Source organism: Chiloscyllium punctatum, chromosome 2 (genome assembly GCF_047496795.1).
Source record: "Chiloscyllium punctatum isolate Juve2018m chromosome 2, sChiPun1.3, whole genome shotgun sequence".
NCBI lineage: Eukaryota > Metazoa > Chordata > Chondrichthyes > Orectolobiformes > Hemiscylliidae > Chiloscyllium > Chiloscyllium punctatum.
In genome coordinates, this window is record NC_092740.1 from 76,958,619 (window position 1) to 76,984,761 (window position 26,143).

A 26,143-nucleotide genomic window follows, 5' to 3' on the forward strand; every position below is an offset into this window, starting at 1 on the left:
AAACAGTGTGCCAAAAATGTAAGTATTACCTTCTCACCCAAAAATGTCCCATCCCAATTTGAGTGTTGCCTTTTTATCAGCACTGACCATGACTACTTAATTCTGAAAAGATTGAATTAAATAGCCTTTATTGTCACATGCACTCAAATGAGTGCAGTGAAAAGTTTGTAATGTCATCTCTCAGTGCCATCTTAGGTACAGAGTATCTAGGTACTCTGTTGTTACAGAATTGAAATAGTAAAAAAGGATTAGCACGGAAGTACAGAGTTTAAAAAGTTCAGAATGATAATAAGAAGTATCTTTCAAGTATACAAGTTATAGATCATTCTCACTGAGTCCGTACCCGCCAGGCCTCAGAACATGAGGCCTCACTGTCTCTACGCATTGGCTTCTGTCTCAGACTCACCTCCAGGACTCATCCCCTGGCTGGCCTGGGTTCACTGTGCTCCTGCTCCAGGTTCCGGCTCATAACTCAGCTCCCAGCTGGGCCTGCACTCACTCTGATCCCATTCCAGGCTCTGGCCTGTGGTTCAGCTCCCAGCTCAGCCAGCGCTCGCTCTGATCCCATTTCAGGCTCTGGCCTATGTCTCAGCTCCCAGCTTGGTCCACCCTCACTCTCACGCCATTCCAGGTTCCAGCCCATAACTCAGCTCCCAGCTCGGCCTGCACTTACTCTGATCTCATTCTGGGCTCTGGCCTGTGGTTCAGATCCCAGCTCAGCCCACCCTTGCTCTCATCCCATTCCAGGCTCAGCCCAGAACTCGGCTCCCAGCTCAGCCAGCGCTCGCTCTGATCCCATTTCAGGCTCTGGCCTATGTCTCAGCTCCCAGCTCGGTCCACTCTCGCTCTCACCCCATTCCAGGCTCCGGCTCATAACCCAGCTCCCAGTTCAGCCTGCACTCACTCTGACCCCATTGCAGGCTCTGGCCTCTGGCTCAACTCCCAGCTCACCCTGCGCTCATTCTGATCCCATTCCAGGCTCCGGCCTATAACTTGACGCCCAGCTCGGCCCTGCGCTCGCTCTGACCCCATTCCTGGCTCAGGCCTGCAACTTGGCTCCCAGCTCGGCCTGCACTTGCTCTGGCCTGTGGCTTGGTTCCTATCTCGGCCCTGCGCTCACTCTGATCCCATTTCTGGCTCTGGCCAATAGGTCAGCTCTCATCTTGGCCCGAAGAAAATAATATCTGCAAGGTGAGGAGATATAGTTGGCTAGATTCAAATCTGTATGTGAGTCAGTTCACCTTAACTGTGACCATAAATACCCCCATTATCTATCACCCACATCACCTTGCCATTCTTCATTCTCCTGTAATCGTTGAGCCTCCCCTGTTTCTGCAGACCCCACCAGTGACTATGTAGATTTTACTATTCTTCTCTCTGAGTACCATGCTATTGACATCCCAATGCTTATCCTGACATTGAAGCTTCCAATCACCTGGCCCACTTGCATCCTTGCTTTTCACAACACTCCCCAGAAGATTCTACAATAGTGACTCATGACCTAGAGCTCCCACATTATCTCATCCAATTTGACTATGGAGATTATAACCTCTGCCATGCAGTAGCCTCATCATACCTGCAGACATCAACTTTCAATAGAATCAATTAGGCCATGGACAGCCAATATTCTGTGGTGCATTCTACCCGAACATTAGACTCTGAAATGTTGCATAGGGGCTTCAGGATCTCAGGGAAACCTTGTGCTGATGGCACAGAGCTGTTTCACAAGTGAGAATAGATATCACAGTATGGGTGGAGCTAAGTGGGATGTGAGAATCCCATGGAAGGCTGCTCAGAAGCCTTAAATTCTGCCAGGCAAATATTATGTGGAGTTAATCGGCTAGCATTAGATAGAGTACAATTACTGAATGGTCTTTCAATAATGTAACAGTAAGCTTAGAGCCTTGCATATATCTGAGTATCAGGTTCTGTAGCATTTATTTCAGTGCATGTTCATAGTTCCTTGAAAGTGGAGTCTCAAGTAGACAGGATAATGAAGAAGGTGTTTGATATGCTTCCCTATATCGATCAGTGCATTGCGTATAAGAGTTAGGAGGTCTGGGCTGTACAGGGCATTGGTTAGGCCACTTTTGGAATACTGCATTCAATTCTGCTGTCCCTGCTACAGGAAAGATGTTGTTAAACTTGAAAGGGTTCAGAAAAAAAATTGCAAGGATGTTGCCAGGGTTGGAGGGTTTAAGCTATAGGAAAAAGCTGAATAGGCCAGGACTATTTTCAGTGTCAGAGGCTGAGGAGTGACCTTATAGAATTTTATAAAACCATGAGGAGCATGGATAGTGTGAATAGTCAAGGTCTTTTCCCCAATGTAAAACTGGACAGCATAGGTTTAGGGTGAAGGGGGAAAGATTTAAGAGGGACCTAAGGGGGCAATGTTTTCATGCGGAGGGTGATACGTGCATGGAATTTCTGCCAGAGGAAGTCAAGAAGTTGGTACAATTATGTCACTTAAAAGGCATCTGGAAGTGTAAATGAATAGGAAAGGATATGGGCCAAATGCTGGAATATGGGACTAGATTAATTTAGGATATCTGGTCAGCATGGACAAGTCGGACAAAAGGGTCGTGTTTCCAAGCTGTACGTCTCTATGGCTCTATGACTCTACAATTCTATGAAATGAACAGTGTTAAAAACAAGAAGACAGTTTTTGACTTTGCCTTTTCCTTAGCTAGTCTGTCTTGAACCCAAACTTTTGAATGTAAGATAAAACCATACTTTAAAAGAGACAGGAAAGACCTTTGTTACCTCCTAGTCAGTGCTCCTTATTTCCCTGGCTAGTGTCCTTCCCTTCTTGGGACAGTGTTTCTCCTTTCCCCATTGACTCTCCTTCCCTGTGCCACTGTACAGACAATCAGCTTCCTCCCTAGTGCTGTCTTCATGGAACTCAAAGAACCTATATTGCAATACGATCATTCACATTGATTTAATTCAATAGCAGTTGAGGACAATGCAACAGTTACTTAGTCTGAAGTCCTGCAAGAAGACCTCCTCACTGGATCCAATTTACTTCCATAGATTAGGTTTATCATGGCATATATTTCTCAACTCAGTAGAATCTAATTGATACAGGCATTTAATTCTGTTGAGCTGACCTTTTAATAAGAAGCAAACACAACTAAATAGGCTTCTCAATACCTGCATTCTGGTCTTAAAGATTGGAGAACATGACTGGAAATATTTGGCCCATTGGTCAGTTTCTGAATTTTGGGCTATTGCCTGATCAAGTTTCCTTGTCTGCTTTTCTACTTAGCTCCAATGGAAACATGCAAAATCACTGATTCGTCACTAAATCAAAACTATTTCTCAGGATATGGTGACATTCAATTCATAAGATTTGTAACCATCAGATGTAATGTACCACTGGGCTAAAAATTAAATTAATAAATTACAAGATGCCAGGCTTGGGTACTTTAGCTTGCAATTGATTTATGGCTTAATCAGCTATTGAGCTAGACAGCATTCTGAACTAGATTCAATAAGATTGATGAGAAGATAAATTTCTCAGGATGTTTTAGAAGAAAAATGATTTTTAAAAAATCTTCTTCAATGTTTTCTCTTATGTTCCCATGGTTCTTCAAGAGTTTTGCTTATAATGGTCGAGATACGACTCTGAGTGTGAGCAGCCTGATATTTCGAAGATCAAAGTACAGGTATTGTTATTGTGGATACATTAGAGGCTAATATTAAGTTTGAATCAGCATGTAGCAATTCAAAGAACACAAGTGAGTTGTGGCCAGATGTTCCTTGCGACAAGGGCACAACTGATTTATGATTCAGGACACTCGTACCAAACGTTGATGGGGTGACTGACAAGAGGATGCAGATGAAAATGTACACCAAAGTGCTTTGTGCATTGACAGGCCTGCCAGACAGCCTTTTGTCACTATTAAGGTGCATGGTGGAATCTAGATCCAATATTTGAGTAACACATTAACCTTGGAATCTACCCTCTTTAGCATTGAAGTGTTTGAAAACTTCAAGACACCAAAACACACCCAGATGTGGATGCAGAGTCCCACCTCAGGACAGGTAAAAGCCAATCAAAATCTCAGTGCTGCAGTGGCTGTTCAGTTAGAGCCATACACTCTCAGATGACTGCCATTAATCTCTGTGGATTTCACTGTTCAAAAGATCTTTCAGGTTCATACAGCAGTTCAGTAATCTGAGGTCCAACATGCTATGAGATGGGTGCAATGCTGTACCAGGGATGTGGCAATAACCTGATGGAGCACAAGCCTTTATGGTTATACCACCACCAGTCCTTCAGAGCCCTTGCTGTTATTTCTTGGCCAGCCAGCCCAGACTGTTGCCTCCTTTGACAAGGTGGTGCAGTCTAAAGCTGTGCCGTCAAGCCTGTTTGAGGTCTTCTGTAAGGCCATCTGCTATCACTTTCATTGAATGTTACTGGCTTTCACCTCCAGCTTTCTGGGGTAACACTTGGATAGGCAATGGCACCTGCAAGGCTGGCAATAACAGAATGTACAAGGAGAAGTAGTTCAGTATTGTTTGTATAAATGGATATGCTTTTGGATATATATATATATATATATATATATATATTCATAGCTGTGTTTTTATGGTGATTTTTTATCCTAGGAGGGTGGCACTGGGACACTGTGAGAAAATGTCCCGATGGATCTGATGATGGGGCAATGGTAGACCCAAGTGTGGTAAAGTGGGATAGCTTGCATTGAAATAGAAGTTTAGGTGTGTACCTTTGGACATGGTATCCAGAATGAAAAAGTTCAAAACGCATCTTCATTCTCCTTCTCTTATTGTTCCTCCTTGTCTTATTTCATCTTCTTCCTCTTCCTTCATTAGGCCTATGGATTCCCTGTAGGAGTGGCTGGCTTTCATGTTGGCAATGTCACGGAGGGTATGGCATTCATTCCCATTGTAGAGTTAGGATTGTTAGTTTGGGGAAATCATGGAAGCAACATTTTCCCATTCACCCATTTCCAATTTAACAACAGCAGAGTAAATTCCATGTTAATAATGCTGAAGAAGATTCTTCAGAGCAAAACTTTTGTGTTCATCCTTTGGGCAGCATAACAAAGGAAACAACACAACTTGATTTCCCTCATCTTGGGATTGCAAGGTTTTCTTTCACAAAAGATGAAGGAAGCTACAGTCAAAGATCAATGTAAAGGATTAATTCCTATAAACCATGCACACATCCTACCGTAGCTACATGTAACTAATCAAGCATTCTATACTAGTTTGCATTGAACACAAATATATTCATGAGTCATGATCTTAGGCAGTGAAGAATAAAAGCAAGTTATTAGTACAATGTCTTTGCCTTAATGATTTATGCCGGGAGACAGAAGAGAGAATGAAATCGTTGGAAAGAAGAAAAACTCCATGCAGTTTTGAGCGTCAACATTGTTGTATTTTAAGGAAACTACATAGATTGATAAGATTTCCTGGTGAATAGTTTATGCCTGAAATGTTAATTCTCCTGCTCCTTGGATGCTGCCTGACCAGCTGTGCGTTTCCCGCACCACACTCTTCAACTCTGATCTTCAGCATCTGCAGTCCTCACTTTCTCCTGGATAAGAGTTACCACAGACATAATGCTTTTTGTAAAACTGCAAATACTTCGGGATACAGGGTATGAGTATATGAGACATGGCATGTTAAATGTAACACTTAGCTGAGCATCTTTGTTGGAGAGGCACTTAGGTGGGATTAGAGAAGCAGTGAGCCTGTTAGATAGCAAAATGGAGCAAGAAGCCATAAATCAGAATCTGACACCTACCCCACTTACTTGGGAATCACAGTGGGAGCAGTATAAAGCAGAAAACTATATAATGAAGCTGAAGCAAAAGGCCTATGCTTACCCAGGATTCACAGAGGAACAAACCTGTAAGGAAACAGCTCAGACTGAGGTGCCATATTTTACAGAGCGCAGAGACAGACCACTGGTTTGAAAAAAAATGTAATATACAGAAAACCTGTAAGTTCATTAGCTGTCTGTGAGGAGCTATCTGTAAATTACTATAATTTAGAAAAAATGATGATTATTTTTGAAAAAAAGAGATTAACTCAGAAACAGAAGAAATAAAGATGGGGCCAAAGTGAGACAAGAGAGAGTAAAATTGAAGTAAGGTAAATAAAGCTAAGAAAAAACAATTTAAAACATAAATAAATAAGACTAAGTACGTTTAAGTGTAAGAAATGGCACTTCAGGTTGCTTGATTGGAATGAGCTATAATGTATGAGCAAGAATGGACCATACCGGTGACCGATGAAATAATTCCATAAAGGCCGGTATCCTGTCACCCAGTCACGCTTTATTTAAACATGCACAGGACTTAAAACTGACCCAGCTAGCACAGAGCTGGCTCCTAGAATGAGCAGAAGCCTTGACAGTCCTGTACATATCTGTCAGTCAGGGCTCCCTGATTGGACCAGGTTAACAGCCCCAACCAGGGAGCTCATATTCTATAATATCCACCCTGATGACCTGGTTCCAGTCACTACATCCCTCCCTCTCTAGGTCCTGGGACATAGGCCCATTCTTTTTCCTGTTGCTTTTCTTAAGGTGCTTTCATACAAGCTTCCGTTTCTCTGACTCTGCCTTGGATACTGTTGGCGTTTAACCTGCCTCTTACAGCTGGAATATCTCAGAAGAAATTCACCTTCTTCATCAGGTAGTAGTGGGTGTCAAGGCTGTGATATCTGTTAGATCCATCTAAGCCTCGGAGGTTTCTTCGACGCTAGGCAGAGGGAGAGAACCCACAAGTTCTGACAGTCTCGCTGAATGTTCTGACGGACTGGGTATGTTTTGCAAGGTAGCAACTTTCATGTGGTCCAAGTGCTTGGTTAGGAGTGCCTCTTCTACCTGTACTTTGTACATTACAGGACCTGATCTCTGATTGACTAGGCCTCTTACCCATGCAAGGCTATTCCTGTAGTTTAGACACCAAACATCATTCTCTGTTATAAACTGCCTCACTTGCTTAGAGGAGAATTTTGTCCAGCACTGGCATTCCTGATGCTGTTTCACTTCCACCCCCTAATCAGGTCTAGGGAGATCAGGTTTAACCTGGTGCAGAGTCTTCTCCCCATCAGCATCTGGAGTTATCCTTGTAGTTGTGTGAGAGATGGTCCTATATTCAAACAGGAAGCGGCACTGTTTGATATGTAGTGAAGCTATTGGCTGTTTCTTTACGCTGGTCTTCAAAGTCTGACTGCTGTTTCCACCAGTCCATTGGACGATGGATGTTATGGAGCTGACCTTACATGCTGAATGCCGATAGGAAGCATTCAAACTCCCTACTGGTAAATGATGGCCCACTGTCTGTGACCAACACCTCCTAAAGACTGTGTATTGCAAAAGGTACTCACAACTATTCAATTGTCATCCCTGTATTTGTTGCATGAACTCTATGTGCATCCAACCACTTTCACTGGACGGCCACAATGACTAAGAGGAGAGAGCCAATGAAAGGATTGGCATAGTCACATGTAACCAAGTCTAGGGTTTAACTGACCATTCCCACAAATGTGAGAGAACTTTTGTGGTAATTCTTGTCATTATTGGCACTCTGGGCACTGCCCCACCAATGCAACTATATCTGAATCCAATCCTGGCCACCAGACATAATGTCTCAACAACATCTTCATTTTGGAAACCCCTGGATGACCGAAGTGGAGTTTAGCCACTATCTGGTTGCAACCTTTGTGTGGGACAATCACTCCAGCTCCCCATAATAATATGTTGTCCTGTATGGTGATCTGGTCTCAAGAGAGGTTTCAATTCTGGTTGCGATGACCCTTTTGTTTCCCCCATCACCACCACTGTTTTAGTTTTGCCAGGAGAGGATCCTTTTTGTGTCCATAGTCTGGCATTGTCAGTGGTAACTGGAAAGATGTCCAGAAAGTTTAAAACCAGAACAGACTCTTCCAGTGGTAGTGCTACCACGTGAAGCGAGTTAATTTGAAGTTTTTGATACCTGCCTGAGAATGCCTCTATTTTGAGATGGCCTAAAACCTGTCTTAGCAGTGCCCAATTGGTGATGCTGCTGAGACTCCAGAGCTGTCAACCCTCTGATTAGGCTGCAGCAACAGGGGTCTGCCCATCCTTCTCCCTTAGATGGCAGAGCCACAGTATAATTAAAAGGCTGATTCAATCAGATCACTGCTGTATTCCCAATACTGGCCACTGTGGACTGAAGATGATCTTTTGTCCTCAGACTAAATTTAACCCAGCCTGAGGTTAAATTTAGATGACAATTTCAGCTCCAATATCTAAGCTGCATCTCTGCTACTGTGACTTTTTATTCCATCTTCCACACCAGCGCATCTTGTGATTTGTGTCACCTTGGTCTTTTGGGGAAATGTGCACTGTGGATCTGATCATGTTCAAAACTAGGTTGAGTCTTTATTACCTTTTCATATAGAGCCTCAGAGGCAAAAAACACAAAGCTACTTTTTACCCCTTGGTACAAGTAGGATTTCAACAATGTCTCAATGCTTAAGGATATTGTACTAAACAACGATAGAGTCATGAGTTCCTTTAGTGACATTGGCTGTTAAAGAATTATTAACTTCAGAAGATGTTTCACTTATTATTAAATGCTTCACATTACCAATCTATGCATAAGAGCATAAATATATACGTAGTCCTTTTGATACATGCACACAAAGTTTATTTGTATGTACCTTTCATTACTCTGAGGTAAAATTGAACAAGGTTAGTTTGGGTGCTAAATCATTTGCTCTTGTTATTGGTTGTACTTGCCGTTACTAGTTTACCACCCAGCTATGAAAAACTCGGCTTCAGCACAATCAATCTTGGCAAACAGATAACAATTTAGATATTCCGGAGTCTCCTTTTAATGATCGAAGGGGATTCAGCAGTGATGCAGTGATATGCAAGGTTACAGGATTAAGTAATTTATGGTACCATAAATACTGCAATTCACATGACAGTTGTTAGGTACCATTTCAATCATGTTCCCAGACTGCAAGTTAATGCTGCGTACCATTATGAAGATGTGTTACTTGAACTATTAATTTGGAATATTATTTACTGACTATATTTTTTTTTCTTGGATTTTTCTTGAACCTTTAGAACGCGTAGGAAACTAGCTGAAGCAGGGGGAAAAGAATGTTGCACTTCTCAAGGAACTCAAACTGTTGAACTGGAGTTGCTACAGTGCTTTCACAGACTGGTCACATAACTCAGAATGCAGGTATAAGAAAGCCATGGATTTGAAGACAGTGAGTCAAAGATAACACGCCTCAGTACAAACAGTCTTTGCCTTCCTTCTCTTTAAACAACTCTCATCAAAATTGTTGAGTTGAAAACTCACTGGCAGATCTCATAAAGCCTGGTCGAGGGTTCTTAAAGGAGAATGTGAAATGTATATCACTGTCTCCAGAAAAGCAAATTCCAGTCGGCCATATCCAGCAAGAAACTTCAAATACAGAAGCTTCAGCATAAATTTACTTCAGCTACAGATTACCATTTAGATAATCAGAGTAATTATTTTTCCTGAATTTAACTGTTACTTGGTCATAGTGCAATTAAGATAACACACTGCAGAGTTTCAATGTTTTTATTTTCACAGGGTTGTGGTGAGTGTGTGCATGTATCTGTCAGTTTTAAAGAATGTGATGTGGAGGTGCCAGTGTTGGACTGGAGTGGTCAAGGTTAAAAATCACATAACACTGGGTTATAGTCCATCAGGTTTATTTGGAAGCACTAGCTTTCAGAGCATTGCTCCTTCATCAGGTAGCTGTGGAGCAGGATCATAAGACTGCGCTATAAATTCTGTGTCTTATGATCCTGCCCCACCACTTAACTGATGAAGGAGTGGTGCTCCGAAAGCTAGTACTTTCAAATAAACCAGATGGACTATAGCCTGGTGTTGTGTGATTTTTAACTTAGTTTGAAAAAAAGGTATTTGCATAAATTTATAGTTTAAATCCTTTGTTAACAATCTTTTATTGAGTAAGTTTCACTCACAATAAACTATTTATGTGTTACCAAAGGGACCATGCTAGTTTATTTTTGACACTGAGCTACACACAGTTTGATAGATTGATAATTGGACCATCAGCTTTTTTTTAAAAGCCACACTTTGTTGTGACCAGAGGTGGCATGGGTCAAGGAAAGGAATCAGCTTTGTCCTCCTTACCTGATTGTTCCATTTGTTCCAAAGATTTGTTCCCTTTGTACCATACAAAAATGGTTTTGTAATTTTCTTTTAGTTGACTATCTTGTTTTGAAGTTTGTCATACTAATTAACATTTGAGGGAAGGAGGGAGAGAATCTTTTAGGCCTTGAGTGATGTGAGCTGTGGAGAGAAATGTGGGGGAGTCATGGGAGAAATCAGATAAGGCCTGTGTTGACTTCAGGAACAACTGGTTGCATTTTCAGCTTTGGATGTTGAAATGAGATTCTCGCTAGGCAGCAGCAAAATACCTATTAACACAGATTATTGCTCATTATCACCCTCATTATTACTGAATCTCACCTCATTAATATGCAGCTTTCTATCATATCAAGGGATGGATAGTAACTAGAAGTCAAGAATTCCCGACATGAAAATCTGAGTGGGCACTTGGTGAGCTCAGTGCTTACTCCTCCATACTGTCATCTTGGGCACACAGCACCAGCGTTTCATGCCCATGTCCATGACTCCATGTGCCAACCTTCTGTGCTTAAATGGCACATCTCCAATTCAATGACAGTGAGCTTCTGCACTTCAGTATTGCACTCCAGAACACATCAGATTGAAATACTGCAAGGTCACTTTGCATACAAGGACAGGAATCCAGCTCACAGACTGGACTGGAGTGCATCTCAAAGCTGCTCGCTTGCTCTAACACTCACTCTCTTTGGCCCCATCGTAATGCTCACAGCATCTCTTATTGTGCTTTGGCCCTCAGCTGCAGTTTAAAGACTACAGTTCTGCTGTATTACCTTGCTCTTTAGCACAGACACAAAGCCAGGCAGCCTGTTTTGTTATCAGTGGTCATCAGCCAATGACATGGACATCTTGCTGTTATGGCACATCTCTGCCTCAATCTCACAAGTGCACCATATGCCAGGAGCTTATGCGGCAAACAAACTACATGTGCTGCAAACAAACAGCCATGTCTCAAAGTCTAAGCAGAATAATCCTTAGTCAGCTTTAGGGAGACAGTGTTCAGTCAGGGGGTCCTGAGAGAAACTTCTGATATCAGTCCAGGGACTGATAGGTGTAGGTTTTAAGTGATTGAGTGCTAAGAGAGCTCTGAGAAACAGCTTGGTCCAATTCAGTCACTGTGTGCCTGTCCCTGTGCCCTTGTAGCAGATTCCAGTGATATGTGCCAGTGCAATCTAAAGTGCATCATTAAAGTGGAGAAGCTTGCCTGTGAGTGGATCAGAGAGGTACAACAATGAGGCTTTAATTGTGCATGCCTAGTGCATGCAGCCTCTGCCCATGTAGGTTGCCCTGGGACATTGGTGTGAGCCTGGAGCTCCAGAAGTGCAAGCTGTGAGCTGGAGTTACCAGGTACCCACTCGGACTGTCATGGCAGGAATTCTCAACATCTAGTTTCTATCTGGCATATGGTAGAGTAGGACATGTTAATGAGGCAAGATTAAGCAATAATTAGTGATAATGAGCTATACTCCCCATTAAGAGAACTCTTGATTCTCATTAGCAAGAATCTCATCTTGAACTTAGTTGAAGAATGTGTCTTGTTGCTCCCGCCATACAGAAAGGTTTCATTTTTTAAAAAGCATATTTTTCTTGAAAAATAGATTTTTTAATATTACAATGAATGCAAAACAATATAAAGACAGAACACCAAAGAAAAGTGAAAACCCTAAACTGTCCTCATGTACAAATGTATTAAAAAACCCAACTAACTACTTAACTAAATAAATAATAACTAACAGCAAACTAATTAATAATGATAATAGAGCTTGGCCAAACAAAACACTAACTCTCCAATATCGAGAGTATTAATTTTCACCTATTCATACGTTTGCAGTTCCTCCTCTCTGGATACTGGACTCGTAAAGCACAATTGTTACGGCTATATGAAAGTCCTTACTAGTGTGGCAGACAAATCTGTATCCAGGTATTCCAAAAAGGGCCACAATTTCTTCTAGAAATTCTCAAGTTTTGTGGTGTATCATACGTGTGAGAAAATCCAAGGGGATATGCTCTATAACAATCTTTTGCCAGCCTGACAAGCCCGGGGGATTTTCGGATACCCTGCCTAACAAGATATCATTTCTTGCACAAAAAGTGAGGATGTTGAAAACTTTTTTCCTATGCAATCCATAGGGAACACACCGGGCAGACTAAGAAGGAGAGCGATTGGGTCCTTCTCCAACCTTACACTCAAAATCCCCTCCATTGCGACCGCCACAGTGCTCCAGGATGTTTGAAGCCTACCACAGGACCAGAGACAGTGGGTAAGAGTGCCCGTTCCAACTTTACAATTGGGACATGTTGAAGATATCCCTGGTTTAAACTTTGACACACGATCCAGAGTCAAGTGGACCCTAAAGAGAATCTTTAACTGTAAAGCATGGGTCCTATTGCAAATTGATATCTTTCTTGCATTTTCCCAAATGATCTTCCCATGCCCTTGAGGAGATTTCAACACCTAGCTCTCTCTCCCACACTCTGCAAAGTCAATCAGACTCATCTGAGGAGTATCCCTCCAATTGATGACATAAAGTGCTGACAGAAAGTGTACTCGCTGCACTGAGCACCCTCCTTTCTATGTCGGATTTGTAAGGATCAGTCAAAAGTGTAGTTATTTTTGAATAAAATCCCTAACTTGAGAAAACACATGAGGTCCCTGTTAGATAGCTCATATTTCTGTGCTAACTGATCAAAGAACATCATTGTGTCTCCCTCAAATAAATCACCCATGCAAGACACACCCCTAGCTGTCCAATGCTTGAATCCTAAAACCATCATCCCCGGTTGAGAGCCCAGCATACCCACTATAGGTGTAAAAGAAGATGTTTTGCCAATATTGTCTTCCCTCTGCTGAATTGCTCTCCATGCCTTAATAGTATTGATAACAATTGGTTTATGGCAATATCCCTAACTGTCCTCACTTTGGCCAAAAACAGCAAGCTAGTAAGGGGGCACTTTGCCTGAGAGGTTTTGATATCTAACCATGTTGAAAGAGTGTCTCTATAAGCCCAATCACTCATGTAAGATAAAAGAAAGCTCAGTTGATTGTTTTTAATGTCCCCCTACTCTGTGAGAAGTTAAAAATCACACAACACCAGGTTATAGTCCAACGGGTTTATTTGGAAGCAGGTGGTTGTGTTGAAGGAGTGGCGCTCTGAAAGCTAGTGCTTCCAATTAAACCTGTTGGACTATAACCTGGTGTTGTGTGATTTTTAACTTTGTACACCCCAGTCCAACACCGGCATCTCCAAATCATGACTACTAGTCTGTGAGGCAATTGTAGTTTAGCTAATTTAATAAGGGGTCGCTTATGATGCCAAATAAAAGCGCTGAACCAGCAGAACCAGCCATTCAGTCTCCTGAACGTTTGCTTATTAAAAGTCAGGGCGAGCATCCATATAAGGTACAACAAACAGGGGAGGATATTCATCTTAATAAGTGCTATCTGACCTAACTATGAGACCGGAAGTGTCTCCCATCTTTGAAGGTCTGGTTTGATTTTGTCGAATAATTAAACAAAATTAGCTTGAAATAACTGATCAAGAATTGGAATAATTAATATGCCCAAATACATAAATGCCCCCGTGACCACTTAAATGGGAAACGTGATTCACCCTCAAGACCTAGCACCTTCATAAGACCATCCATAGGCATAGCCTCTGATTTTGCAAAATTAATCTTGTACCCCGAAAAGGTGACAAACGTGCTGATGCATTGTATCAAGCAAGCCACCGAAACTGCTGCATTTGACAAAAGAACGAGGACATCATCCGCATACAATGAAATCTTATGTTGACCCCACATCCAGAGCTGATATGTTAGGATCCTTACAAATGGCCTCCGCCAACGATTCAATCACCAATGTGAAAAGCAATGGCGAAAGGGGACAGCCCTGCCAGCTGCCTCTAAAAATATTAAAGTTGCTTAATCGCACCCCACTGGTGATTACCGCAGTGAGAGGGTCACTTTAGAGTACCTTTACCTGACTTATAAAGGCTTCGCCCAAGCAAACTGCTCCAGAGTAAAGAAAAGGTACAGCCACTCAATTCAGTCAAATGCCTTCTCTGCATCGAGAGAAATCACCAATCCCTGTATTGATTGCTGTTGGCATGCTTGAATTACATTATTAAAAATCACACAACACCAGGTTATAGTTCAACAGGTTTAATTGGAAGCACACTAGCTTTCGGAGCAACGCTCCTTCATCAGGTGATTGACAATATATTTATAAATTCCTTACATAATTCGCTGGGAAGTCCATCAGGACAAGGCACCTTTCCTTCACAGCTTCCTGCCTCTTGCTTTTATAAGGGGATATTGAGAAAAGACTCTTGTTCAGGGGTCACACGCAGGAGCTCAAGATCCTTGAAAAAGGACTCTATCTTGGCCTGTCCCTCCTCACAAAACCCTCAGATTGGTATATTTCAGAGTAAAATCTCTGGAATGCCACACTAATGTTTTTGGATTCACATGTTAGGTTTTCAGACCCTTCCCTAATCATAGTAATGGCTTGAAGGGCACTCCTTTTCTTGGGGAGATATGCTCAGTACTTGTTTGGCTTGTCACCATGCTCATATAACCTTTGCTTTGCAAAAGTAAACTCCTTCTTTGCTGTCGGTGTGAGCATGGAATTCAGTGCAGACCGCAGAGCTGTAATCCTCTGTAGCTTGACCAAGGGCCTGTCAAAGTAAGCCTTCTCAGCTACCTTCAACCGGGCTTCGAGGAGACATTGCTGCTCACCATTCTGCCGCTTCCTACTGGCGGAATAGGAAATAACTAACCCCCGGCATAGGCTTTGGCAGTTTCCCAAAGGACGGACAGGCTACTAACTGAGCCTGAGTTAATGTCTATGAATGCCCAAAATTCCTTAGAGAAGTATTCCACAAACTTATTATCCTTAAGGATAAAGGGATCCATTCACCAGTGCCTCAGGCCCACTATAGTATCCTTAATCCTTAAAGATTAAGTATCCTTAATCTTAACCAACAGGTTCACTAGATCCTGGTTGGAGATGGTAATATTCCCAATCATATAGGATGCCACCAAGTCCAGGGTTGCCATGGGGGCCAGAAAAAAATGTGACAACAGCGTGGGTTGAAAAAACATGTAAAATCCCTGCCTCCAGATGTCCACCAAGCCTAACTCCACACACAGATCCACTAATTGTTTAGTTTGTACAGAGGGTATTGGGGGCCTTTGGGCAGACTGTCTACTTTGGGATCCATAAGACAATTAAAATCTCTCCCTAAATGATATGCCGGGACTCGAGACTGATCAATTTAGAGAATGCATCCACAAAAATTTGAGGGAATGGGCAGGAGGGCAGTAAACATTTAAAACATCATATTCTTCCCTGTTTATCAGGGCTTTGAGGATTACAAACCTTCCATTTGTGTCTTTAGCACACTCTAGTAACTTAAATGGGAGATTCCTCCTCACCAATATAGCCACTCCCCTACTTCTCGTATTAAATGATGAAAAGTAAACCCGATCAAAGCCACTCTGCTGTGGTTTCAAATGCTCCCTATCATCCAAGTGTGTCTCCTGTAATTAAGCAATATCCAGCTTTTCCTTTCTAAGATTCGAAAGTACCCTCTTCATCTTAATTGGTGAGTAACTCCCCTTGATGTTCCAGGTACACCATTTAATCAAGTCATTAGCCATAACCCTCTACAATAACATTTAGATTCCAGAGAGGAGGAACTCAGATTATAAATCGTTGAGTCTTAGTGTCACAAGATCCATCAAACATAAAAACTACATAAACTAAAATCACAACGGTTAACAAAACTACAAAGCTATCCAAGATTATATACAACAAAAAACAAAAAACAAACCAATATATAATGTGCCAATGGTGCTGAATAGGGGATCTCATTCCCCTGCCCAAAGGGGGTATCTACACATCCCAGAACCCAACCTTCCATCCCGCTGCCAATACTGCAACCAGGGGATTTAAATACCTGAACCAGGCATAAACTGCCTGTAAGTAGGCATCTAGCCATTCCAACCATTTCCCCTCCTCCTGGCTAGAGCTGCACTGCAAACACAAGCAGAAAAGAAAGAAAATACACCATGAAATGACAATGTGAACAAAGAAATATTGAAAAAAAAAGGGTAAGTATCCCACCCATCCTTTAGTATAACTTAGAAATTGAAAGTACATATCCCAACCACCCCCAAACATAGTTTAGACCAAATTATTACTAATAAAAAAAGGAAAAGAAAGCCCCAACCGGACATCCTCTTTCTTTTTAAAGAAAAACAGGGACATACCTAAACAACTCAACTACTTGTACATACTAAATTGTTCAGATTAATTTAATTAGTCCACAAAGTCTCTTGCCTTCTCTGGCGTTTCAAAGAGATGTACAGATCCATCTAAGGTGTTCCGAAGCACTGCCGGAACCCTCAGAGAGTACTGGATCCCGAGCACCCTCAGTCTTCTCGATGCCGTCATAGGATTTTCATTTCTGATTATCGCTGCTGAGAAGTCCTGGAAGAACATGATCTTGGAGCCCTCGTAAACTAGGGCCTTGGGATCCTTCCTCTGGATTCTTGCAGCATCCATGATTCTCTCCTTAGCTCTCTAGCGATGACACCAGAATAGGATAAACACATTGGTCCAGACCTGACCTCCGTGCCCTGACCCTTTGAGCCCTCTCAATCTTCAACCCTCTCACTCCAGCCTCCAAGTTAAAGAATTTCGGCAACCAGTCCTCAATATATTCCAACGGCCGCTCACCTTCCTTACCCTCTGGCAGACCGACGATCCGAATATTTTTTCTTCTGCCCCTGTTCTGAGGTCATCAACCTGGTCAAGCAAATTACGTTCCTGCGTCTCCAGGGCCTGGATCCTATCCTTGGAGGAACCGGTATCAGCTTCCACCGCAGTGACTCTGTGTTCTACCTCATCTGTCCTTTCCTCCAGGTCTCCCAGCTGCTGTTCATGTTTCTGCAGCATGAGAGAGTTTGGAGCCAGCTTCTCCTCTGTCTGCTTGCCCAACATCTCACAAGATTTCGTGAGCTCTTTCACCAGGACCTGGTAAGAAATCCCCAAGTTTGTAAGTACAAAACTGTAAGTTCAACAAACTTTTATCTACCCACCTCCATAACTAGCGCTCCTCGAGCATTCCAGTAGATTCCCCCAGCTTCTGGAACTGCTCGGACTCCATTAGCCACGCGGCTCATGCAGCCACCATCCCCACGCTGATTGATGATGTCACTTCCGCCCCCATCACAGCCGCTTTCACAGCCACTTCTGCCTCTCACAATTCCTCATGCACCACACGTGACATCACTTCCGCCCCTCACATCATCGCTGATGTCACACGATCAGTGACTTCTGCCCCCCCCACTGCCATGTTTGCCACCACTTCTGCCCCCACCAACGCCACTCACCTGCATTCTGCTGACACGCCCCCCACAGATCCCACTGTCACCATCCCCGCCCCTCCCAGAACCCTGAGGGGAACACCACCCCTGCTCATGACTCCATCCCCAATCCCCCCACCATCACACCCACTCCAGTTACCGGCTGCATCCCCACTCCCAGCTCTACACCCACAGCAGATCCCAGCTCCCGGCCCTGCCGAGTTTTCACCATTCCCCCTGACCTCCCCCTCACTGAGGACAAACGATCAGTCCTCAGCAAAGGACTCACCTTCATCCCCCTCCGCCCATGCATCAATGAATTTAATACACGCCATGAAGTCGAACACTTTTTCCGTCGCCTCCGCCTCCGAGCTTACTTTCACAATCAGGACTCCCACTCACCTTCTGAGGACCCCTTCACCCACCTCCAACACACTGCATCCACCTGGACACCCTGTGCTGGCCTATTACCCGCCCTCGACCTCTTCATTTCTAACTGCCGCTGGGACATTAACCGCCTCAAGCTGTCTAACCCCCTCCCCCACTCCAACCTCTCACCCTCACAACTTGCAGCCCTCCGATCCCTCTGCTCCAATCCCGATCTCACCATCAAGCCAGCAGATAAAGGGGGCGCAGTGGTAGTCCGGCGCACTGACCTCTACACCGCTGAAGCCAAATGCTAACTTGAGGACACCTCTTCCTACCGCCCCCCTCGACCATGACCCCACCCCTGTATCACCAAACCATCATCTCCCAGACTATACAGAACCTCATTACCTCAGGAGATCTCCCATCCACAGCTTCCAACCTTATAATTCGAGAACCCCGCACTGCCCGGTTCTACCTTTCCAAGATCCACAAGCCTGACCACCCTGGCTGACCCATTATCTCAGCATGCTCCTGCCCCACTGAACTCATTTCTACCTACCTCGACATCCCTCCTAGTCCAGGAACTCCCCACATACATTCGAGATACCACCCACGCCCTCCACCTCCTCCAAGACTTTAGGCAACATCTCTGGGACACCAGCACCAATCAACCACACTGCCCTGTAGCCCAACATTTCAACTCCTCCTCCCACTCTGCCGAGGACATGGAGGTCCTGGGCCTCCTTCACCGCTGCTCCCTCACCACCAGACACCTGGAGGAAGAATGCCTCATCTTCCGCCTCGAACACTTCAACCCCAGGGCATCAATATCGACTTCAACAGTTTCCTCATTTCCCCTTCTCCCACCTCACCCCAGTTCCAAACTTCCAGCTCAGCACTGTCCCCATGACTTGTCCTGCCTGCCTATCTCCCTTTCCACCTATCACCTTCATCCCTCCCCCACTCACTATTGTACTCTATGCTACTTTCTCCCCACCCCCACCCTCCTCTCACTCATCACTCCACCCTTCAGGCTCTCTGCCTCTATTTCTAATGAAGGGCTTTTGCCCGAAACGTCAATTTTACTGCTCCTCGGATGCTGCCTGAACTGCTGAACGGCCGCGGACATACCTCCTCCCATCTTCAACATCACTGGATGGCAAAAACTAAGGTAAGTTGATCTCTGACTGTTTCCTGGGACTCCACAACCTTTCCAGAGTCCCAGGATATCGCAGTGGTCCTGTTGGGCGGGCTAGGACTTCATCCCGCTTGCGGTGCAGTGCGGAGCTCTACAACACGATCTTCCTTGATCACTGCCATCTTGGATCCCCCAAAGGCTTCATTTTACAACTTGCATGATCCTCTCAAATTTCTCACCATTGCCCACATCATTCAAGTCCTGGGAAGATTTTGCCTTTGGAGAAAAAAAGTGAATACAACTTGAAATTGTTGCCCTCAGTATTGAGTTCAGGAGTCTGTACAATGTATAATTGAAAGATGAGATGAATGTCATCAAAGTTGTGCTAAGCTTCTATGGTGAACTGTAGTAGGGTGACAACACAGAGTCAGTGTGAGAAAAAGGGGGAGAATTGATAAACTCATGATGATGATGCAGACTTGATAACAGTTTCCTGTAATCAGCTAATCTGTGTGATCTTCCCAGTGTTATCCTCAAGTGGTGGTGGGGTTTGGGGGGGGCGTATGGTATTACTGCTGGTGGGTGTGTTTGAGGCAGGGAACACACAAATTAGTATTGATGACCAGCTCATTACCTTGCAGTTCACCCCAGTCTGTGTTTAAGTCCATTAGTCTTTGGGTTTAATGAGGCCTTTGACTGTTCAATAAGTGGAAATTAAAGGCCTCCTTCTGAAACATTGGCATTTTACACTGAGCAGGAGAAGCCAGACACGTTTGGCCAGCCCATTACTTTTTAGCAAAGTTTGTAAAAGGATGAATTAGAATCGGGATTGCTTTGAGTGGAAGGTAGGGTTAGGGTTAGGGTTAGGAGATGCTGGATTGTCAGAGTCAGAAGTGTGGTACTGGAAAAGCACAGCAGGTCAGGCAGCATCCAAGGAGCAGGAGAGTCAATGTTTCAGGCATAAACCCTTCATCAGGAATATGGAGGGCGAAGGGGGATAAGAGATAAATAAGGGGGATGGGGGGAAGGTAGGTGAGAAGGCAGTAAATGGATGTGGGTGGGAAGTAATTGCAATAGGTCCGTGGGGAGGGTGGGACAGATAGGTGGGAAGGAAAATGGACAAATATGACAGGTCAAGAAGGCAGTGCCGAGTGGGAGAGTTGGATTTGGGATGGGGGGGGGGGGGGGGGGGGGTAGGGAAATTTGGAAACTGGTGAAGTTGATATTGATGCCATGTGGTTCTTCCTCCAGTTGGGGGTGGTGGCTTGGATTTGGCGGTAGAGGAGGTCCAGGACATGTATGTCCATGGCGGAGTGGGAGGTGGAGTTGAATTGTTTGGCCACAGGTTGTTTGGTGCGTGTGTCCCAGAGATGTTCCCTGAACCGCTCTGTGAGTTGACATTCTTTCTCTCCAATGTAGAGGAGACCACTTCGAGAGAAATGGACACAGTAGATGAGGTGGGTGGATGTACAGGAAAATCTCTGCTGGATTTGAAATGGTTCTTTAGGGTCTTGGATGGAGGTGAGTGGGGAGGTGTGGGTGCAGGTGTTACACCTCATGGGATGGCAGGGGTAGGTGCTGGGTGTGGAGGGTGGGTTGTGGGGGGGGAGGGGGGGGGGGGGAAGTGTGGACCAAACAAAGGAATGGTATCTTTTAGAGTGGTATTCTGTGTCCATCAGGGGTACCCACATAAGGTTGAACCTTCATTCCCCGCTTCCATCTCTACTTTGTGTAACCATGCCTGACTTCTAAAACCAACCTCTCCTGCCTCCTCCCTCTTTTGGCTTCCTAATCCTTCTCTGTCAAAAAGCCTGACTCACTGTCCCTGGGGGGTTTTTGTTGTCATCTTGCTGAAGATTTCTTGCAGTTCCAGCAGAGCCCACTGCTCCCTTCTGTTCTCCTGGATCTGCAGGAGCTGTCAGCCATTGACCATATATATGTGGAAGAAGAATGGAATGGAGCTCCCAGACAATCAAATTGATTGTATGAACAAGGAATCTGACACGCATTACGACACTTCCGTCTCCCCTAGCTACCACTGTCTCTACACTTGCGCCCCCACTGATGCCACTCACCTGAACACCACACACAGGATCGCCTATGACACGCGTTACACCACTTCCACCCCTGTGGATCCATCAGTCACCACTTCCGCCCCTCCGACGCCCAGGGTGAGCATCACTCCATAAATGATGTCACCCTCGGTCTTACTACTACCACTCCCACTCTAGATACAGTCTCCACCCCCACTCCCAGTTCCAGCCCTACATCAGGTCTTAGCTCCCAGCCCTGCCGAGTTTTCACCATCCCCCCAGACCTCTCCCTCACTGAGGATGAATGATCAGTCCTCAACAAAGACTTTACCTTAATTCCCCTCTGGTCCCGGATCAACAAACTTAACACACGTTGCGACATTGAACATTTCTTCTGCTGCCTCCATCTCCAGGCTTACTTTTTCCACCAAGACTCCCACCCACCTTCCAAGGACTCCTTTTCTGGCCTCCAACACACTCCATTCACCTGGATACCCCATGCTGGCCTGGACCTGCTCTCAATCACTTATTTCAAACTGCCGCTGGGACATTGACCACCTCAACCTGCCCACTCTCCACTCCCTCCAGTCCAACCCCAACCTCAGCATCAAACCATCAGACAAGGGTGGTGTGATGGTAGTTTGGCGCACTGACCTTTACACCACTGAGGCCAGGTGCCAACTCAAAGACACCTCCTCCTACTGCCCCCTTGAGTATGACCTCACCCCCAAACACCAAACCATCATCTCCCAGAGTGTACACAATTTCATAGTTCAGGAACCCTGCAGCACCCGGTCCTACCTCCTACCAAAGGCTCACAAACCTGACTGCCCCAGCAAACATATTGTTTCAGCCTGCTCCTGCCCCACCAAACTCATCTCCACATACCTTGATCCTGTCCTATTCCCCTGGTCCAGGAACTCCTTACATACATTCGGGACACCACTCACATCCTCCACCTCCTCCAAGGTTTTCGTTTGCCTGCCCCCCAACGCCTCACCTTCACCATGGACATCCAGTCCCTACACACCTCGATGTGCCACAACAAATGCCTCAAGACTCTGTTTCTTCCTCTCCAGGCATCCCCACAGCTCCCAGGAGGACCAGTTCCATCATAGAACATACCAGATCGACTCCTTTTTCAAAGGCCGCAATTTCACCTTCCACCTGGTTAATGATGCCCGCCAGCACATCTCATCCACTTCCTGCACCTCTGCCCTCAAACTCCACGCCACCAACCTCCAGAAACATCGTATCATCCTCCACCATTTCTGTCACCTACAAACAGACCTCACCACCAGAGATATATGCCCCTCCCCACCCCTATCCGCTTTCCATAAAGACCATTCCCGTCACGACTCCCTTGTCAGGGCCATGCCCCCCACCAACCCAACCTCCCGTCCTGGCATCTTTCTCTGCCACTGCAGGAATTGAAAAACCTGTGCCCACACCTTCCTCCCTCACCTCTGTCCAAGGCCTCAAAGGAGCCTTTCACATCCATCAAAGTTTCACCTGCACTTCCACATACCATTTACTATATCCATTGCTCCCGATGTGGTCTTTTCTACATTGGGGAGCCAGGACAACTACTTGCAGAGCACTTCAGAGAACATCTCTGGGACACCTGCACCAACCAACCCCACTGGCCTCTGGTGAACACTTCAATTCCCCCTCCCACCAAGGACATGCAGATTCTGGGCCTCCTCCATCGTCAAACTCTAACCACCCAACGCCTGGAGGAAGAACGCCTTATTTTTCATCATGGAACCTTACAGCCTATAGCATCAATGTGGATTTGACCAGTTCCCTCATTTCCCCTTCCCCCACCTTATCCCAGTTCCAACCTTCCAACTCAGCACTGCCCTCGTGACCTGTCCTGACTGTCCATCTTCCTTCTCACCTATCCACTTCACCCTCCTCTCCGAACTAACACCATTACCCCCACCTCCACCTATCTATCGCACTCTCAGCTACATTCCCCTCAACCCCAAAACCCTCCCATTTATCTCTCATCACCCCCCAGCCCACAAGTCTCATTCCTCATCGGCTCTTGCCCGATTCTCCTGCCCCTCAGATCCTGCCTGACCTGCTGTGCTTTCCCAACACCAAACTTTCAACTCTGATCTCCAGCATCTGCAGTCCTCACTTTCTCCTAAGGAGTAAAAATAGGCCACTTGGCCCTTTCAGCCTGCTCTGCCACTGAATTTTATAATGGCTCTTCTGATTTGAATCTCAACCCTACATTCCTGCATATCCCTGATATTCTTTCAACCCCTTGGGAATCAAAAATCTATCTATCTCTGGCATTAATATATTTAAATATTCTGCATCCACTCCCTTTTGAAAATGGGAATTCAAAAGACTTGTGACAATACTATGACTTTAAGGGGTATATTCTTTCCTTTTTTTTATGAAGAAAGGTTGAGACAGAGGTTGAAAGTGGTCCACTCAACGTCAATAAAATAAACAGCTAGTGAGACCTTGGGTGTTTTTTCAGTACAATAGAAGCAGTCTGGATGATGGGGTCAAGCTTCCACAGAACTAGAATATTTAATTTTAGCTTTCAGCAGTTGCTGGGGTTCTGGATGGAGGTTTGCTCGCTGAGCTGGAAGGTTCATTTTCAGACGTTTCATCACCATACTAGGTAACATCTTCAGTGAGCCTCCGGATGAAACACTGGTACATATTCTATTTATATGTTTGGGTTTTCTTGGGTTGGTGATGTAATTTCCTGTGGTGATGTCATTTCATATGGAAAAGTCATGTCCTGGTCTTTTTTCTTAGGCGGTGGTAAATGGGATCCAAGTCAATGTGTTTGTTGATAGAGTTCCGGTTGAAATGCCATACTTCTAGGAATTCTCATGCATGTCTCTGTTTGGTTTGTACATGTGGATGAGGAAGGACACCACTTTAACTGGGACAACACATTCCTCCTAGGTCATGCCAAACAGAGACACATGCGAGAATTACTAGAAGCATGGCATTCCAACCAGAACTCTATAAACAAAAACACATTGACTTGGATCCCATTTACCACCCTCTGACAAAAAGAACAGGAAATGACATCACCATAGGAAATGATATCACCACAGGAAATGACATCACCAGCCCAACGAACCCAAACATATAAATAGAAAACGGGCTACACTACTGGTGCTTCATCCAGAGGCTCGTTGAACACATTATCTAGTATGGTGATGAGAGCTCTGGAAACAAACCTTCCAGCTCAGTGAGCAAACCTACATCCAGAACCTCAACCTGAGCTACAAATCTTCTCAAAACTCACTAGTTTCTGGAGTCTTGAAGCTGGATGTGGAAGCTTTGATTACTCACATCATTACAGCTAAAAGCTGGGGTTTTTTTTTTCCTTCTGTGAAAATTGCATGTGAGACATTCTATTTTACTGAATTTGCCTTTGTCAAAGATGTGTTTATCTGGTGTTCCTATTTGGGAGCAGTTAATTAGTAGTGGTTTATATATTTTTTTTCGTTCAGCATTTCGATAAAGTTATGGTGAAGCCAATTCTTTTATTTTTATTTCAACTGTATTTCAATTGTAGTTTGAAAATAAAGTATGTTTTCTTTAAAGTTGAGTGGTTTGACCAATCGAATTGCATTTGGAACCCAATACCTTACACAAACCTCCTTGCTTTCAAATTGAGCCCGAGGTGGTATGATAAAAATAATATTTACACAGGGAATTGTTGTTGTCTGTGTGACACGACCAGAAAGGACAGATGAAGCAAATTTACCCATGACATCAAAAAGGAAACTGTGTATATTCATGAAAGAGAAAAATTTGCAGGTCTGACAGTGAAAAGGAGGGATGTGGAATGTTATGACACGGGGTAAACCCCTCTGCTAATTTAAACCCGACACACAGAGAAGCTCACCTCGTGCCATAATCTGTTAAATTTTGAGTGGCAAAGAACTATTCCAGAGGTCACTATTTAAAGTAAAAATTAACAATTTTATTCTTTAAGTCCAAAAGAGAACATTAAATAACTATTCCCAACTCCTTTCTCTTAAACCTATCTTTTACCTCCCACTCTACGATACTGGTCCAATAAAAACTCTGATTAAGAAAAATTCAAATTTCAAAACCAGTCAGCTGTTGAATCTTCTCTTTGTATCTTCCTCTATAGACTTTCCTCTGTTGTCTTTTCTTCAATATTCTCCTTCACAGGTCTTTCAAATGAACAAGTACCTTTCAGAGAGCTATTTGACTAGCAGTCTATTCTTATTGGTTTTCCTGGCAGTTCTCCCCTTAAGTGTTCAAATGTCCAGTTTTATACCTCAAAACATTGGATCATTTCATTCGTTTGATGTTGTCAAAATACTAAATTCAAATTTGATTGGATTTTGGTATCTGGGGCATAATTTAAACTGATTGGCCGAATTTGATTTTTTTTATCATGGCAACTCAACTGCACTATTGGTTTCACAATCAAAGGTTACATTTTAAATTCTTTCAGTGGCTCTCTATGTCCATACCAGCTTCCAGTCTCTCTTAAAGGTACAATACACATCTACACCTTCATAACAGGAAATAATAAGGTTACAATTAATTGCATTGATAAAAATAGGCCAACAGATATAATAGACTTGGATTTCAAACAGGCATTTAATAAGGTGCCACACAGAATGTTAGTACATATGCCAGGGTTTGTGAAGTTACAGGCAATATCTTAACATGGAGAGAAGTTAGTTAGTGGAAAGGAAGCAGAGTAGTGGGCATTTAAAGTTAGCAGGAGAAAGTGAGGACTGCAGATGCTGGAGATCAGAGCTGAAAATGTGTTGCTGGAAAAGCGCAGCAGGTCAGGTAGCATCCAAGGAGCAGGGGAATCAACATTTTGGGCATCAGCCCTTCTTTCAGGAAGGCTTACGCCTGAAACGTCGATTCTCCTGTTCCTTGGATGCTGCCTGACCTGCTGCGCTTTTCCAGCAACACATTTTCAGCATTTTAAGTTAGCAGTTTGGGACTTTTGATATATTTATCTTATACGTTGCAGGCAAGGATGCCGGAGGCATGGTACATTGGGGAAACCG

The 26,143-nt window shown here is 44.2% G+C and overlaps 1 long non-coding RNA gene across 1 annotated transcript in view; it reads right to left on the reverse strand.

The window, feature by feature from the left end:
- Positions 1-16,876: 16,876 nt before the first annotated feature.
- The window catches only part of LOC140493306 (uncharacterized), a 165,521-nt gene continuing 156,254 nt past the window's right edge, over positions 16,877-26,143 (reverse strand). Inside the window, exons 2-3 of the long non-coding RNA XR_011963642.1 lie at positions 19,056-19,338; positions 16,877-17,223 (exon numbers count right to left, since the gene is read on the reverse strand). This is a non-coding gene — a long non-coding RNA (uncharacterized lncRNA). The remainder of the gene's footprint in view (positions 17,224-19,055; positions 19,339-26,143) is intronic.